Source organism: Carlito syrichta, unplaced genomic scaffold (assembly GCF_000164805.1).
Source record: "Carlito syrichta isolate Samal-C Ts95f unplaced genomic scaffold, Tarsius_syrichta-2.0.1 Scaffold309855, whole genome shotgun sequence".
Lineage (NCBI taxonomy): Eukaryota > Metazoa > Chordata > Mammalia > Primates > Tarsiidae > Carlito > Carlito syrichta.
The window spans coordinates 17,601-24,163 of NW_007253951.1; the positions used below are offsets into that span (position 1 = coordinate 17,601).

Below are 6,563 nucleotides of genomic sequence, written 5' to 3' on the forward strand. Positions count from 1 at the left end.
AGGAGCCAGGAAGTTACCAAGCAATAGGTTGAAAAAAGTCTTAGAATGGCATCAAGCTGTAATGATTACGAGGTATCTTAGGGAAAATTAATCGTATACATAGAGGCAAAAAGAAAGAAAGAAAGAGAGAGAGAGGAAGGAAGGAAGGAAGGAAAGAAGGAAGAATGGAAGAAAGAAAGAAAGAGAGAAAAAGAAAGAAAGAAAGAAAGAAAGAAAGAAAGAAAGAAAGAAAGAAAGAAAGAAAGAAAGAAAGAAAGAAAGCTTTAAGCTATGGTTAGATATTTTACTCTCTCATTCTGCTTTATATAACTTAATCCTATATAGCAGTGTCCCCAAACTTTCTGGCATCAGGGACCAGCTTCGTGGAAGACATTTTTTTCCAAAAGGTGGGAAGTGGGGGTGATATGTCATGGTTTGGGGATTATTCAAGTGCATTACATTTATTGTGTACTTCATTTCTATTATTATACAACTTATCATAACGCAGAATCAGTGGGAACCTGAACTTGTTTTCTTGCAACTATACGGTCCCATCTGGGGGTGATGGGAGACAGTGATACCTGAAGTGTGTTGCTTATGTCCAGTCTACTCCTAATCTCATTTTGGTTGCTGTCACTCCACAAAACCTTGCTTCATAAAGATAGGCTGTTGGAAACGGAAGCAGACTGTTCAGTGCTGACTGACAGGAGTTGGAGCTCAGGGAGAGCAGCTGTAAATACCAACAGTGATATTTCGCCACTCACACCCTGCTGTGAGACCCAAATCTTCACTTTTGGCAAGTGGTTTTAGCAACATTCAAAGTTTCTGTTTAAAGAGAATAATGTGTACTTTTCCATTTTGTCCATGTTCTTGTTTCATCTCTTTAAAATAGTTTTACCAGGAATATAATACTAAAACAATACAGAATGCTAAAACAGTTTCCTATGGTGTCTTCATTATTAAGGAATGAGCACAGTTCCAGTACTGCTTAGCTGTCTGGATCCTTCTCCAGTTTCAAAAACAGAAAATAAATTAACCTATAGAAAGGGGATAGCTGGTTTGTCCTTTTATTTCTGTCATTCCCCTTGCATAGTCTCTAGTCTACAGAGCTTAAAGCCTAATAGGAGAGACAAACAGTGAGTGCAAATCAGACTTTTACATCTGCCACAGTTTCTCTCCAAATAATTATAGGAGAGAGGGAAAAAGAAAACAATTGAGCATCCCTGCCAATAACAGTAATAATAATAATGAAAGCTAGCTTTTATTCAGGTATACACTGTTCTAACCATTTCATAGAATCAGGTTTGTAGTATATTTCTTTCACAAAGAAGTCTAACTTTGGTTAAATGAAAATTGAGAAGTATAAATGATCGTTTCCCTAGTTTCCTTTATCTTTTTCCTAGTGAGAGAAACCTGAATGCCGATGAAAACATATAGTTTTTGCAGATTTTTCCCTCCATCTTCTAAGAAAACTGGGATGTTCCTTCTTTTCCTTCATGTTTTCCTCTATATTTAGGTCTTAACGCATGGACTCAATGACATTGAACAATACTGAACACACAGTTCTGTCACTACAAAGGGAAGTAGACAAAGAAAGGAGGACTACTCGTTCAACTTTCTGCTGTGTGGAAAAAGACAGAATCCCTCTCAGTCTCTGTCCCGCCCCTCCCACCTCCTTGTTGACAACATAGTCATTCTTTCAGTTCTTGGGCAGGATACCTGTGGCTCAGTTCATGACTGACTTCGGCTGCTCTGGAAGCTGTCACAAAAAGAGAGAGTACCTTAGAATTCTGTCTCTACTCAGTCTTATTAAAGTTTTTTTTAAAAAAAAATCAACGAAGAATGACTCATGACTTCACTTAACTTGAGGGTATAATGGTAAATTGTTGAGAGATTTATTTGGTGTCTTGTGCCATTTTTCACTTTTAGTTTTTGGCAACTGTGGACTCTTCCAGGAAAAAAGAAATCAGAATATATCTCTTTTTTTCCACACTCCTCTCTAATTTCCATTCTTCCACTGTAGAAGTGATTAGGATGGCTAGTTTGAAGCAAAAATATGATAGAGGGTTTGTGCTTTAGAGGTAGAAGAGGGTAATGATCCTGTTCACTCTTACAAAGTTCACTAGAGATGGTGGACCTACTGGTAGAGATGGTTGCCTAGACACGCAAGGAGAGAACTAATCATCCTAATTATCTCAAGCTTGTGAGCTGCTGTGGAGGACCCATGTCTGAGCTTAGTACTGGTATTGGGGGTGGAGGATGGAGAGGAGAATAATCAAGTCTCACCAAAACTGACAGCCTTCCACTGGACATGTGGGCCTGGGTAAGGACCAATAAAAATAGCATCCAAAAATGACTCAAACCCAAGAGTTTATACTATTTTCCTTGCCCATTGGATCATAAGGGTTATAAAAACAGGGAGACATTGACGTTCTTAACAGACTTGATGAGAGAAGAAACTAATTTGATATAATTATTTTTAGACAACTATGCACAATATTTTTTGTGTTCAGTAGAGATCAATTGTTATCTCTTCAACTTTGTGTCATTTATACGGCAGATACCTAAAGTCTTTAATAATAGAACAAGTTACAAAACAGTCAACAGAATGAATGAGGGTACAGCGAGACCAATTATATGTTGTTTACAAGAAACCCACCAAAAACAATTTTTTTGATGAGTAAGTTAAAGCACAAATTTGAAATATGTAAAATGAACAAGTTGAAAGGTCTACTGTACATTATGAGGAGTATAGTTAATAGTGCTCTATTCAGAATTTTTGCTAAGTGAGTAGATCATAGCTGATGATGCCACATTTGAGAGGGTGGAAAATATGTGAGATAATGAATATGTTAACTTACTCCACTATAGTAACCATTGCACTATACATATGTATTGATAACATCATATTGTATACCTTAAATATGCATAATAAAATTTATTTTTTTAAAAATCAGGCTGGGATTCTAGAGATGATGACAACAGAGCCAGTCAGACTAAACGAGTCTCAGTGTGAGTATATGGAAAATTTTGCATACAGGTTGGTGAGTAAGTGGGTGTGTGAGTGGCTGACTGAGTAGGGACTCAGGAACAAGTGGTCAGGGATCTCTGGGTGAAGCAGCTAGTGCCTCAGGAGTTCTGCTTGGTCCTTAGTGCTTCCTGTGGTGCAGAAGTCAAGTGCTATTTTTTTTAAATCAACAAGTCCTTCTCAGGAAGAAGCTGCTGGGAGAGACTGCCAGCTCCAGGCTCTGTCTCACCACTGCAGCACGTGGCCCAGATACTTGCAGCAAGAACTGCAGAGGGAGCACAGAAAGGGAACCCAGAGGCACAGCCCCACTAGAGAAGATGAAAAAGGCACCCTGCCACCATCTTGAAAATTGGGCAGGAAAGTGCACTGGCTTGGTCACCATGGAACAGCATACCTGACCCAATCTCTGTGACTTAGGGATTAACTACTCAGGAGTTGAGCTTGACCCAGAGGGAATATCTTAAAAGTTCAAACTGCAGAGGACAGGACAAGTGCTGAGACTCACGTACCACATCCCCTAGTATAATTCTGCTGCAGGACAAAAGGTGTGACCAGAAAAGGTTGAGGAAGACCTCCAAAGAGATCAGTGGTGATTCTGGGGCTGACTCAACCCCTTCCTCCCCAACAATCATCTGAACGTCAGACCCACATGGCTGGGGCATGACTGGGAGAAATGAACCTAGGTGGAACTTTAACGTCAGCAACAATAGGAGGACTCCACTCCAGGACAAGCCTGACTGGGGCACACCCCACCAGTACCTGAGGAAGAGATAATGTCACACCTCTCAAATGGAGGGGATCCCCCTGATCATACTAGAGTGAGAGGGAAGGACTGAAGCCCCACCCTCCCTGACTGCCCACTCCTCCTTCCCTGAGCCAGACACTGGGGAGATTGTGAAAAAGGCAAAGCTCTGAGGGGCAGCTGAGAAGAGCAATTACACCCTGCCACAAGAGGGCAGGTTTTGTTTGTTTGTTTGTTTTTTAATTATTTAATAGTTTTTCTTTGTGCATGAATGTGTATGTGAGGGCTTGATCTGCATCCTCACACCCATTTTTTTCTTCTTTTTTTTCTTTCTTTCTTCTTTCATTTTTTGTTTTCTGCTTATGTGTGTATGTGAAGGATTGAATGTTTATCTTTCAGTTTTTTTGGTTTGTTTTTGCTTTTTTGTTCTTTTGTTGTTGTTTAGTGTGTATGTGAATACATGTGTGAGGGTTCAATTTGAATTCCTTTCTCCTCTTCTCCTTTTATTTTGGGTTGGATGTGTGTGTGTGTGGTTTTCCTGTTTTGTATTGTTGTTGATGCTTTTTGTTTTGTATTGTTTTGCTGTTATTACAGTTTGTTTGGGGGGGTGTGTGTTTGTTTTTTGCTTTGGTTTCAGCTCTTGTTCTGTTTTTTTTTTTTAATTTTTATTAATTTGTGTCCATCTTAGTTCATTCTACTTTTCTCTGTTTTCCAAGTTGCTGTTACTGTATCATGGACTCGGGGATATATACACATACCCATTGCACTGTCATAGAGAGTGGTGGAGGAGTGTTGATCTCAGGGTACACATACTACAACCAGTGAATATTGTGATTTTCAAGTAGTTTATGAATCCTAGTTCCCTATCCTCCATCTTATTCGACTCTCAAAACTACAAGAGGCCGCATCTACTGCGAGAATGAAGACCATTCTCAGCAATCAGACTGTCGACATCCCAGAAAATGTCGATATCACCCTGAAGGGATGCACAGTTATCATGAAGGGTCCCAGAGGAACCCTGCGGAGGGACTTCAATCACATCAATGTAGAACTCAGTCTCCTTGGGAAGAAAAAGAAGAGGCTCCAGGTTGACAAGTGGTGAGGAAATAGAAAGGATCTGGCCACTGTTCATACTATTTGCAGTCATGTACAGAACATGATCAAGGGTGTTACACTAGGCTTCTGTTACAAGATGAGGTCTGTGTATGCTCACTTCCCTATCAACATCATTATCCAGGAGAATGGGTCTCTTGTGGAAATTCGGAAATTCTTGGGTGAAAAATACATCCGCAGGGTTTGGATGAGGCCAGGTGTTGCTTGTTCTGTATCTCAAACCCAGAAAGATGAATTAGTTCTTGAAGGAAATGACATTGAGCTTGTTTCAAATTCAGCTGCTTTGATTCAGCAAGTCACAACAGTTAAAAACAAGGCTATCAGAAAATTTTTGGATGGTATCTATGTCTCTGAGAAAGGAACAGTCAGCAGGTTGATGAATAAGATCTAAGAGTTGTCCAGCTGCAGAAACAAGATGCCAGGTGATTTCTAAGACCTATTTGTCACATCTTACTGATGCAATAAAGGACCTGTTGATTTGAAGAAAAAAAAAACAAGAGACAGCAAAGCTTCCCACCCACAGCCCTGTTTCAAAAGAGAACCAATTCAGAACCCTGAACAGGGAGGAATAGAGAGCTGAACAACATCAGAAGTGAAAGCCTCTCCCACTGCCACTGAATAATGGAACTGAAGATAAAAGAAAGAGATCTGTCACAAATAAGGAAAAATCAATGGAGGAACACAGGTAATTCCCAGTGAAATAAAGAGAAAACACCTGAAAAATCAGACCTCAGGGTCCAAACAATGGAATTCACCAACACTAAACCCAGAATACAACAAGGATTAGGAAATGGATGGAAAGGGTGAACAAGACCCAAGAAAGTCAAGATGCAACACTGAACGAACTTGTAACTGAGATTTTAGGCATAAAAAATTTTATCCAGGAAATATAAAAACAAGATGAGAAGCATGGGACACAGAATTAGTCAAGCAGAAGAAAGAATTTCAGAACTTGAAGACCAAAACATAGAATTAACCCAATCTGTAAAAAACATAGAAAGAAAACTCAGAAAGAAAGAACAAACTCTCCAAGAGATGTGTGATTATATCAAGAGACTGAGCCTACACCTCATTAGTATCCCAGAAGAAGAAAGGGAAACAGAGAGCATCTTGGAGCAAGTATTCCAAGAGATTATCCAAGAAAACTTTCCCCATCTCACCAGAGATACGACCATCCAAACACAAGAGATACAGAGAACCCCTGCAAGACATCAAATGAGAATACCAACCCCTAGAGACATAGTAATTTGTCTACACAAAGTAGGCATAAAAGAAAAAAATCCTAAAGGCAGCAAGAGAGAAAGATCAGACTACCTACCAGGGAAAACCAATCAAAATAGAAGTAGACCTATAAGCAGAAACACTATTAGCTAGAAGGGACTGGAGTCCAATATCCAAAGTCCTCAAAGATAAACAATTTCAACCAAAAGTTTTTTGCCCAGCCAAGTTCAGCTTCATCAGTGATAGAGAACTAAAATCCTTCCCAGACATCCAATCCATAAGAAATTATGCAGCTTTCAGACCAGCTACACAGGAGATTCTTAAAAAGGTATTAAGCACAGAAGAAAAAAAAGAATGACCACACATTCCCAAAAGAACAGAAAAACACAGAATCAACAGACAATACATTGCGACTGGAAACTTGAAAACACACACATACATCAAACTCAAAAGTTAAAAGAAAACAACTAAAGAAAAAAC

At 39.4% G+C, this 6,563-nt stretch overlaps 1 pseudogene across 1 annotated transcript; it reads left to right on the plus strand.

Annotated features, from left to right (window-relative positions):
- Window positions 1-4,656: 4,656 nt before the first annotated feature.
- On the plus strand, window positions 4,657-5,345 carry LOC103270529 (annotated as a pseudogene). Its single transcript, XR_002482537.1, has one exon. The product of XR_002482537.1 is annotated as a 60S ribosomal protein L9 pseudogene (transcript).
- The last annotated feature ends 1,218 nt before the right edge of the window (window positions 5,346-6,563 follow it).